The sequence below is a fragment of the Xiphophorus couchianus genome, chromosome 12 (assembly GCF_001444195.1).
Source record: "Xiphophorus couchianus chromosome 12, X_couchianus-1.0, whole genome shotgun sequence".
Classification (NCBI taxonomy): Eukaryota; Metazoa; Chordata; class Actinopteri; order Cyprinodontiformes; family Poeciliidae; genus Xiphophorus; species Xiphophorus couchianus.
The window spans coordinates 22,555,512-22,567,405 of record NC_040239.1 but is presented as its reverse complement, the minus strand read 5'-3'; the positions used below and the strand labels follow the sequence as shown (position 1 = coordinate 22,567,405).

The 11,894-nt window shown below is 39.0% G+C and overlaps 1 long non-coding RNA gene across 1 annotated transcript; it reads left to right on the top strand.

The window, feature by feature from the left end:
• Positions 1-3,058: 3,058 nt before the first annotated feature.
• LOC114154156 (uncharacterized) lies at positions 3,059-9,535 on the top strand. The gene is made up of 2 exons (XR_003597505.1): positions 3,059-3,141; positions 8,699-9,535. It is a non-coding gene; the product is annotated as an uncharacterized LOC114154156 (long non-coding RNA).
• The last annotated feature ends 2,359 nt before the right edge of the window (positions 9,536-11,894 follow it).

The following is an 11,894-nucleotide window of genomic DNA, read 5'->3' as shown; positions in this document are numbered from 1 at the left end:
AAACACAGTCAATCATATGACCAAAAGGAACCTTTTTTGTTAGATAACGAGAACATGGGTACAAATCCGTTGCACTTGTGACTTTGGTAATCAATATGAAAGTTATACAACAAGCAAAAAAAAAAAAAAAAAGCAATTACAAATATCAACCCTGAAAGGATATGCATGCACGTCTCAAAATCATCCATCAAATCTGCTTGATAATTTTGTTCTCTGATGTTGGTAATTTACAATCACTTATGGCTGCATGATGATGAAGCGGTTTTACTAGCAAGCTCACTCCAAAAAGTTCCCTTGAGAGAAAGGAATCATCAATATTATCTTGGATTGTTTCAAAATTGTTGACAGCTGTGGTGTGTGGTTGCTGGAGAAGAATGTCTGCTATCTAAATGATCACAAGCAATCAGGTCCCAAAGTCAGCCACCTGCAAAATGTGTGACCTAATTTTACCGCCAACCTTTTCCTTGAACATCAAGGCAGATTTTAATAGAAGTTAGTCACCAGGTTGTTCACCAAAAACATTTGTTTTGTCTGACATTTGAAGGAATAATAACTAATTACTAATATTAAACATCAACACTCAAAGTTAAGTTGGTTGGAGTTCTGTTGATCATGTGTCCATTGGGAAAACAAACACAAATCCTGGAAAAGAACGTTCCATAAATGGAAACAGATTCACAAATGAATCCCTTATATAGAGCTGGTTTGTTTTTATTTTTATTTGTTTTTAAGAAGTAAGCCTTGTGTAACTCATTTTATCTAAATAAAAATCACTGGATTAGTAAAGAAGTTGTTCGCTTCTCACCTCCCGAATGTGCGTTGTATTTTTAAGTGGCAGCACAAATAATTTGTTTGCTTGGAATTGAATGAAGTATTTTTCTGGCAAAGGTTACACTACTCTTAACTGTTAATGTCATCAAAAAAGTGCTGTCATTTTGAGAGTCCAGTCATTCACTTTGAATGCCCCAGAAGTACGAGGACTCCTGTGAAAGTTGTGCAAGCACAATTCAGAATCAATATTTGCATTTTAAACAAGTCCAGCAAGTGTGCTCTGTTGCGTTCCTTCCCTTCTGAATGTTCTCTGTCGGTGCAATAACACAAATAGAAAAAAACTGCAACTCGGTTCCCATCATTCATGTTAAGGAGCTTTTCAGTACATCATCAACATTGTTTATGAAGAACTTACAGCTGGAGAACATAGTGTCTTTGATGATGTTTATTCTAGTTTAGAGACTACAACACTCATTTTTATTGACTTGTTTTAAATTGCAACAAATTTGCTTCTGTCTAGAGGTTAGCCTTTCACTGATCCAGGGATTTCTTCAACTTCCAACAAATTTACTGTGGTTTGACAGCTTTGAGCTACAGGTACTAGTCCTGATAACCCCACAGAACTGCACTTCAAACTTCAGAGCTTCCCATTTACATACAGTAGATACTACTGCTAACTACTGGTGTTATAGCTCTTGTTCTACTGTATATCACTGACTTTTAAATGATGCCAGTAGTAATGCTGAATTGAACTTTTTTGAGCTCAGGCACATTGAAGCATCTGTTTTCAGACAGACAGTCGTGACTTAATGCCAGACCAAAAGGATTCCCTATGTTTGTTGTCAAATCTCACTTAAAGTTCAAATATTCAGCAACAGAAATGTCAGCAGAAAAGCATCGTCAGTAAAAAGGCATTATTCGATCTGCTTTGCAAGTGTCATATTCTTATTTAACTACCTCTAGAAATTTCTGCGCTCTGACTTTCCTATTATTTCTCCCGGACTGATGTAACTTGATGAAATCTTAATCTATATTATAAATGCTCTGTTCTTGAAATTTCTCACCTTGCAACAACCCCCAAATCTTATGCTCATCAAAAGGATTTGTCTTTCCCATATGTCAATCCTCTATTTAAAATATTCGCTGCATGAAACAATGTTGGCATTGCATTCGCGAAGCTTCATCATCCCCAACTGTTAAGGAATTGCTTTTGCCCTCAGAACAGTGTGGTGCCTGTGGATCAATTTCCTGATGCTCCCCTTTCAAAATATACTCAGCGGTCCCGGCGGACGTGACACTGTGCGCACGAGGGCAAAGAGAGGGAAAGGGATGGAGGAGGAGAGCCGGGCCCTGGAAGTCTCCACCTGGTGGGGTGGTTGAGGGCCAGCAAGAACTCCCCACAGAGCACAAAGCTCGCCTTGTGTAAGATAAGCGTTTGGCACCAGGAGGGCCTTATGGCACTATTTTCATAATCAGAGTCAGTTTGTTTTCTTTAGGCCTCAGAGTCTGAGGCTGTCAGGAGAGCAGCTTGCTGGCAGTGCTGGAGGTTGTGTTTGGTAGCACCGACTGAGGAGAAAGGGTGTTTCTTAAAGGGCAGGTCAGGGGTTTTAGTGTTTACCTCCTGTTTGGCTTTATTTGCTTACTTCACTGATCCCTCCTCCCCTCAGACAGATTTTCAGCTTGGGGTTAGCTTAGACGCATCTCATCTTCAACCCTGACTCGAGAGCTAAATGTTCATTATTTATGTTTCAAGGTCTTTTTACAACTGCATAACTTACAGCAAAGTGTAAGCAAAAATTAAAAAGCAACAAGTAGAATTTTAACAGATATGGTTGCTGACAATTGCAGTAAATATTTAATTCGTCATAAATATTTTGTCTTTGATGCTGAAATAGATCCTGCACATTTTCTTCAAGCCTTCACCATGCAAACAACACCCATGTTTTTGTTTATTTTCTATCCTTTGGCAGTGCAGTTGTGTAATATTTTGTGCATGTTTATAGTGAAAAAACCACTGTGCAAAACATTCCGAGTTACAAGAATATTTTTCTTGGTAAAGCCTGTTTGGAAAATAGTGCTGCACTTTAATTAGAAACAGAAGATGAGATTCCTTCAGCATGTATTCAGAGTTAACAATACAAAAAGTAAGCAAAGTGCTGTTAATTTTTTCTTCATGAAAACATGAAACTCAATTTATTCGTCATGCTTATCTAATTCCGAGTTGAAATTCCATCAGTTTTGTTGCAAACAGGTTTCTTGATTTCTCTCGTTTTTCCACAGTACGACTTGGCCCGTCAGAAGTGGCTGTCCGCCAGGACTCCTCTCAGCTCACCTCCCTGAAGATTCCTGGCTCTACAGAAACAGGAAAGGGTAATAGTATTGCACTGGTTTTCCTCTCTTCTATCTGGATCCCCATTACTTTCTCATTCACTGAATAAAATAAGGCGGAAAAGCAGATGTCAAATAACATATATGTGGAAAAATGGACCTGAGCCATAAATTAAACCAAAAGTATACATTGTATTTTATACATTCAAGTAATCCCAGGAGAAAAAAAGGAGAAAAATCAGTTGTATCATAAAATATTTTGCAATAATATTCACACTATTTTTCCCCTACTTTTAACATCACAACCACAAACTTAGTGGAAGGAAAATAATAATTTATTTTAGGCTTTTGCAAATAAAATCCCAGAAGGTGTGGTGTGCATTTGTATTTAGCTGTTCTTGCGTATCCTAAATAAAATCCAGTGCAGCCAGTTTCTTTTAAAATTCACTAAGTTTTTAGACAAGGTTCGCCTGGGTTCTGCAGTCATTCTGACTGAGCTTGAACTATTGTGCAAAGGAGAACTGGGAAACATGTCAGCCTGTAGATGTGAAATGCAGGTGGAAACATACCCCAAATACTTGCAGCTGTCATTGCAGTGAAAGGCGGCTCTACAAAGTGCTGACTCAAGTGGACTAAATAGAAATGCACAACACACTTTTTAAAATTTTATCTGTGTTAAAAAACCTGTAAAGTTGAGGGTGTTTTTACCTCTTCTTCAGAAATTATCTTTCTATGTCCAGAATATAAAATCCAAGGGCCTCAAGCTCTTTTTTTAAGCCATTGTAAGTGCTATACAGTTGTAAGAAAACACTTTTAATTTTATGCATTTTTCCAAAATGTTTCCACAACAAATAAAATATTAAAATCAGATTTTATTCCCGCTAATTGTCACATGGAGCCGATCCCTCAATAACCCAAATATTTTGGTTTCTGAAGGGCAGCAGGGTCAAAGGTCATTTATCTGGAAGAGGGATGATTACTATCCGAAGGTGAAAAAAAATTAAGTGGCCATTCGTCGGAAACTAAAATATTGCAGTGAGAAGGTTATCAGTGTTGTCTGTCTCTGCTGAAGCTGCAACGTCTCTCCAAAAAGGTGGACAAACATGCAGCCAGACACTCAAAAGTTTCCGAGTGTTTAGAAGTCACTTCACCCCTGGCCAAGCCTGTGGTGAAGCCACCCAAGTCTAGTCATATCAGTGGGATCTGCTAACTAGCCCCCGAGGACACTGCCAGGTTTTTATAGTAAATTGTGGAGTGAACCACAACTAAATAAAAAGAAGATAGGCTTCCTCTGACTTCATAGCATTCTGTGGTCTACATTTTCCTGTGAGTTCTGTTTTGCTTTTGACTCTTTCCATCCTTGGCTTCTCCTTTCATCTTCACTCAAAAATGCATCTGGATGAACCATTCCTCTTCATAGCTTTTTGCCAGTCTCTTCAGCTCTTTAAAACAGTGTTTTGACGTTACAGGATCGAAACCAAAGATTTAGTATGATGAAAGTCTTAATCTGTTCAAGAAGTCTGTAAGTTATCTGTGATCACAAAAGAGACACAAATATTTTTCGTAGATTGCAGTTTTTTTCTCTCTCTCCCTTGTTCTGTTCTGCGGCTCATCCAGGCAGTAAAATATGATCATCTTATCTCGTTTTGTATCTGAAGGGAGGCAGTGGCGAGGGCTCGAGAAAACTCCCGCTGAGCACAGATGTGGACAGCTTCAGCCAAAATCACCAGCTCCGTTTGCCAAAACACAACTGTAAAACTGCCTGCAATAAGTAACCATGAAACCAAACATCTTTTTTTTCTAACTGTGGGATCAGGCATGAACCTGAGTCACACAAGGGGACTTCAGGGGACCACTCAGGCCTGATTGAGTGGAAAACCTTCAAGTTAGCAAAGTTTATATTGGACTAAGGAACTTGTGTGCAGAATGAAGTCATTCAGCATACTCTGTAGTTTCATATATTTTCTCTTTAGTATTGTGAGGCACCCATCCCAAAGAGGCCCAGTCCGTGAGATGCACTGCATAACATTACTGTAAACTTTCTTTGGCCCATATTAAACAATGATACATTTTTTATTTGACCATTTCAGAACAAATATGTGAAGTGCAGAGTTTTGCTGTTGCTGCCAGTGATTTTCTCAGCTCGGTGCCCAACTGCTCAGCTCTGAGGCCGGGTAAAGGAGAATAAAGTACAGACAGTACTTTCTCATTCCCAGGATTGACTTCATACTTTTGCTCCAACCCACTGTGGTTTCACTGGATATGCAACGTGCAGCCATAAATTAGGTCAAATTCCTGAATGATCAGTTTTGTTTAAGTAGTAAAATGGTAAATTGCATATACTTTTACACTGCTTTATCAAGTCTACAGCATCCCAAAGCGCTTCACACACACACTCCTACGCTGAAGCGTCTTGCCCGAGGACCCAAAGACTGAGGCAGGGAGGGTAAGGGTTTGAACCGGCAACCCACCAATTGCAGGATGAACTCCTACCACCCCTGGAAATTACAGAATTTAAAATTGCCTAAAAAGATCACTTATGAATCATAAAGAACCTATGGTTTTTAAATTTAGTATTCTAAATTTCTTTTTGCCATTTTGCCAAAAAGCGTTACTATGTCAGATTGATTCTTTCCTCGCTTCTTTGGGCGAGCACAGCAGCAATGTTTTAGTATAGGCTTGGAGTCTTGTTATAGTTTTTTTTTAATTATTTACTGGTTGGGTGACTGGAAGGCAGTTGATTGTACCGGATTTATTTAAGGGTATTAAAGTGAAGGGGTTTAAATCACAGCATTTCACCATTTTTATCTGTAAATCACAACCAAATTTTTCTTTAACTTCAAGAAAATAGACAACTTTGTTTGGTCTATCTACAGCAACATAGACACCGCCCTATCAAGTTTCTTTTCTCGCCGACTATTTCTCTGTTACACACTGACTCACAAAGGAACACACACACGCATAGCGTTTTTTTTATCCGGTCGTTTTCTCATGTAATGTGACCTGGAGAGGCGCCAGAGAGCCCGTGGAAGGTCTGTGGCCTGAGGCCTGCCGACACCTCTTCGCAGTCCTGTTGAAATGTTTATTTATAACTCTCTTCCAGCTCCACCTCCCTCTATCGTCTGCCAGCCACCATGCCAATCCAAACACACCAGGCCTCTCCAGACTGATCCAGAGCATGATTTCAGAAAGAAGAGAAGCCTTTCCCTTCTTTTTTCTTCCCCCCCTTCTCCAGCCCGAACTCGCCCACCCTTTCCTGCCTCCCACTTTTCTAAAGAGTGACACTTTGGGAGAGAGAACTGAGCGCACACTGAAAGCGAGAGGAAAAGAAGGAGGAGGGAGGGCTGGATGGATGGATAGAAGAAAAGAGGGGGGGGTAGAGGTTTCCTCCATGCTGCAGAGGCTGCTAAATTGGTTTCAGAGCAGCAGTTGGACTCCGGGGATGTGTGGCACACACTGCCGACTAGCTGTGTTTGCTTTTGTGGGGTGTAGGAAATTTGATCACTGTCCTTGTTGCCAACCCACATCCCACCCGTCACCACCACCAAGAATGAAGGGGGGAAAGAGGACAGTCATTCCTAAACAGGTATCAGTTATACATCTGTAATAGGAATAACAAACATTAAGTCAGGGTAAAGGAAAAAGTGCACATTTCACTCAAATGTTAAATGGTTACATCATACCACATGAAGAATCATCTTGTTAGACAGGAAGTAACTTGTCTATGGAAGGTGGAATGATATATTGAATCCCCGGTGAGTCCAAGGTTGAAGGCTCACTAAATGTGTTCAATTGGGCCGGGCCTTCCAAAGCCGTGCAGACCGGCAGGCAGAAACAGGGCCGTGGGGAAATGTAAGTCACCCAAGAGATCTCAGGTGCTTTGAGGCCAAATTTCTGCTGCTGCACAGCTCACTGGGAAAACTCAAGAGCAATCTGCTTAAGGAAAATCTTTTGTCCAAAACAACTGTTCCAAATTATTAACATAAGTTATTAATGTAAAAAATGCATCTTAGTTTGTAGCCCTAGTAAGAACTGCAGTTTTTAAAAAATCTGAAATGTTTACCTCCTCATAACTGCGTTTGTCTGCGTGATAGTATAGACGTCTTTGCAATGCAGCCCTCTCTGACTCAGCCTCTGAGACCTTGGAGATTCATTTGCAGTAAATGTTGAAATATCTCCCAACCATGCGAAAAGACAAACATATACCATATTATTTCCAGTCAATCAAAGGAGGTGCTGTCTGCTGAATAATATATAATTGCATCAAATATTTATTCCAACATCAAAAAGTGGAATAGCAATACATTTGAAAAAGCCATATTTGTTCAGAAGATAATGTCCATGCAATTAAATGACGTAGCCAGTTTTAAATGTAAGCCACAAATCATAAAAAAGTTGGTAATAAGGCATACACACACTGATGCAGTGTGCATATGCATCAGAAAACACATTTTCTGTGTTTTGCACAGAAAATCTGCAAAGCACAGATTTTCTGCTAGAATTTTTTGAAAAAAGTTAATTTTCCATTTCAGTTTGTGTGTTACATGTGTGGACAAGAGATCTAGAATTGATGAGAAGCAATGGCATTGATGCTCCCTTTGCATGCGAGTACTATTATTTTCTGTGTTGGGAAAAAAACCCAAAGAAAAATAAAAGAGTGTTTTGTTTGTTGAAGACTATCTGGGCCCAAGTCACAGCTTCTATATAGCACAAATCACTTCTGTTTAATTAGCACTGGTTATTAATGTGTGTCTGTTTCAAACACATCATGCAGACGCCTATGAACACATAGAAATCGAGCCGATTTTAGCGCCAGGTCTTCATTGCTCTCTCAAGACAGGTTGCTTGCGTTGCATCTGAACACACTTGCCTTAAATTGCATGTATATGATGACAAATCCTTTATCTGATTTACTGTGTATTTTTGCAGCCTACGACATATTCTCCTAGTGAATAAATGATCCACCGAGTGTTATGAGGACTTTGTATGTGTGTAACTGTCCAAGTACGGGTGCAGAGAAGTTGATTGCGGTTTTCTGTTTGTGTGTTTGTATTCCTGTTTATCATGAATGAATCCTCTGGGGCTGCCGTCTCCTCAGTAACCATCTCTCTTGGTGGTCTGGCATTAATAGTCTGTCTGGTGTTGATGATTTAGATATGGTGAAGAACAAAATAGAAATACTTCAACAAAAAAAAATAAATAAAGAATAGTTGGCCCGTAAAATCATTTAACAACCTGGAATAATAAACACCTCAACAAGTAAATGAATAATCAGTAAATAAAGGGGTCAGTTTAAGCAACCCCCCCTCCCCAAGCTTCCTTGTGTGTTGGTAGGGATGTGTGTGTGCGTGTGTCTGCCTTGGTGTGCATTTGAGCATTTGGTGTTTGTTTTTCCTCTTTGTCTCATTTCTCCCCCCACCTCTCTGGAGTGAAGAGAAATTGAGAAACCAATCTAAAATCCATCAGGACTTCCCTGCCCACAAGCCCCTCTCCCTCTAACCCCACTTCCCCCACCTTCTCTTCTCGCCCAACCACCCAGCACCCAACACACACACACGCCCGCACACACACAAACCACTCTTGTTTTTTTGTGTTGCAGGCGTCTGGAAATTGGATGAGATGTTCGTTTAGCGGGCAGCTGGTCTGGGGCCGATATGAATTGCGTTTCCCCACGCCAGAAAAGGTCAAGCCCCCTCGCCTTGACAGAGTGCATCAGCCTATTGAGTGGCGCTTTAGTCCATTTACCAGCAACCAATGGCACGGCGGCGCATGGGAGAGAGTGAGGCACAAAAACTCTGTGTAGTAAAGAGAAAAGAATGACAACACGTCAGATATAAATTCATTGTTTCTCATCACCCAGCTGGGGCAGGAATGGCTGGGATGGGGGGAGTGGGAGAGGAATACTGCCATCTGAGTGGGCTTTGCATATGTGAGAAAAGAGATGAGCACCCCTCCTTTACCAGCAGTGATACAAAATCTGACTTTGGTGCAAATGTTTAAAACTAAAACACAAAAAATAGGTAATTGTGGGAATTTGGTTAAAAGAATTATACAGTAGAGCCGCTTTACTCTAATTTATCAAGTAACAGAGTGGTTCTCAAACCATAAGGGTTTTAAAACTTTACCCCCTTTATTGACACCTATAACCATAGAAAAATCATTAAAGAAAATAAAAGAGGTGTATGTGAAGTAGTGTAGTCAGTGTCAAGAAAGTTGATAAGAAATCCATTAGCAAACAGTTCAGTGTTCTTCCTGGTGGATTTTATTTTTTGACATTTTGGTTTTATGATATTGTCAATCTCCCAGCAGCCAAAATCTTACTGGTTTTAAACAGAATTGGAAAGACACTGGCATTTCATTAGTGTGTACCATTAGAAAATAAGTCAAACCAAATAACAAAATCTTAAAGAAACAGCAATAAGGTTATTAATCTAATTCACAAACTCATTTACACACCTAAATGCTGCAAGTAAAAATATTTAATGCAAGGCAACTGAACAAATTACTTTAAAAAGTATAAAGAATAAAAAGAAAACCCTTCACTTGGTTCTGCCCAGTGATGCAATCAGTGACATCAAGCGCCAATTTAAATAGGAAATGCTGGCCTGTCCCTCACACCTGTTCTGGATTTGTAATCTAAAGGGATGAACAATGGTGAGTATCAAAGAAACAAACAAAAGGAATTTGCCAAAAATGTACGTTGGAACAGAAGAAATATTCAAATGGATCAATGGTTCAGAAGTGTTAGCTTTAAAAAGAAAGAAACATGCACTGATGTAAAGTGCAACATAATATACCACAAACAAATCTGGGATAGTAAAGTGAAGTTAAAACAGCAATGTTTAAACTAAAGCAACATGATCAACTAGAGAAAGTGGGATAAAAAATAAAACATGTTTAAGGGACAAGTGGTGAATAAATACTAACTTAACCACTTTGTCACTGCAAAAGCCTGCTTTGTTGCTTAAATATGCACCCTTAAGACTACTATTAATAATCTGCTTTCTACTTTTGGTTTAACTTCAACACCTAGTCTTTATTATACACATCTAACATTGATTATAGTGTATCTGATTAACCTAATTCAGCTGTCTTAGGGGAAATGAAATCAGCTCATTTGCAGTAGATCTTTTTGCTAAAGCCATACATCGAGGAGAAGCTTTAAAGGGTCTAATCGTGCAGGTTTATGAACCAGGAGGAGAGTTTCAATGTGTACACCATACACAAACGATGGGACAGGCTGCACTGTGTCAGAAAATCATGTAATGGCGGCATCATGAGAAAATAAAGCGATGATGATCTCAGTTGCAATTGATCTAAGTTTTTCTTACTCCTATCTTGTTCATATGTATTCCCAACTCTGTTAGTGTTCGAATCTGGGACTCTGTAATCCCAGGCATGTCAGGCATGAAAATGACCTCAATCAAACAGGCTGAATATCTTATTGAAATATTAAATGTATAGTCATCATGCTGTAGATATTAGTCAACAATTATTGCATTCTTAAACAGTCTTCTACAATATTAATGATATTTTGATGACTATATATATTTGCAATATATTGTACGACAAAGTTGCTAATTTGGAAAGAGTGCTTTCCCTTGTCCCAACCACAGCTTAACCCGCTGTTCTCATCCCACACCTGGCCGTGTCCCTCAGTGTCTCTCGGCCTGTCTGGGGGCAGAAGGTTTAGTTTCAGTTTAAGTAATGCGGATCCAAAATAATTCATTTATGTCTATAACAAAAGAGCAGATCATGAAAACTAAACAGTTAAAAACAGATTTGGTACAGTCCATCTCAGAAGGTGCCTGCATATTTAGCACATTAGAGGTAAGATGGAGGATAGAAATATTTTATATCCACCAATCTGTTAATTTTATCTCGATTACAGTGATGTAATCCTTGACTATGTTGGCCAATCCCCTCATAATACGCAGTTTGTCTTTGAAAATAAACTTTCCAAATGCCTGCTTTGTTAAAGGAAATAACACACTCCCAAATTAAAACAGAAAAGCTTGAAACGGACATTTTGAATGTGTTGGTGCAACTATTGTGCAGGACTTGTATCATTTTCCGCTCCCCAACCCTTCCTCATTTTAATACATGCAGGAGGAAAAAAGGTTGCTTTCCCTTTAATTTTCATCCCTGCATATCTGGGGGAGTTAAGGCAAAGCAATTAAAACAAAGGCATATTTAACATGAGGTTAATGATTGGCTGACCCTGCAGTCAGCACAGTGACAATATCTTAATTATTGAGAAACCTAAAGTCATTATGCCTACGAATGGCCTGAGGAGCATCTCTATTGATTGGGATCCAGTCCCATTACAGGCCCAGCCAGGACCGTTGAAGCCCTTATTATAGACACTCTCTCTTTCTTTCCCTCTTTGTGTCATACAGAAAACTTTTTAAAATATTTAAACTGAAAGTTGAAAATACATATTATGAATAATTATTTTTTGGTTCTCGTTATTTCTACTTTCATTTCTGCGACCTTGTTGTTTTTGTTTATCAGTGTTTTTGTCCAGTTTGTGGTTAGACTCTATGGGTGCAAGATTATTTACACTAGCCATTGCTATTTTTTAAAAATGAATATTTAATAATATGAAACAAGGGATCAATAGTTTACAAAACACATATAGGATTATACTGTTGTTTCACTGTTGCACTGTACTGCGGCATGCTTAAGTTTCCCTTTTAACTTTAGTTGATTAAAATAGTTTTAGTTTAAGCTTCACCTTTAGGCTACGTTCACATAGCAGGTGTGATGCTCAATTTTTTTAAATTAGCTGAAAT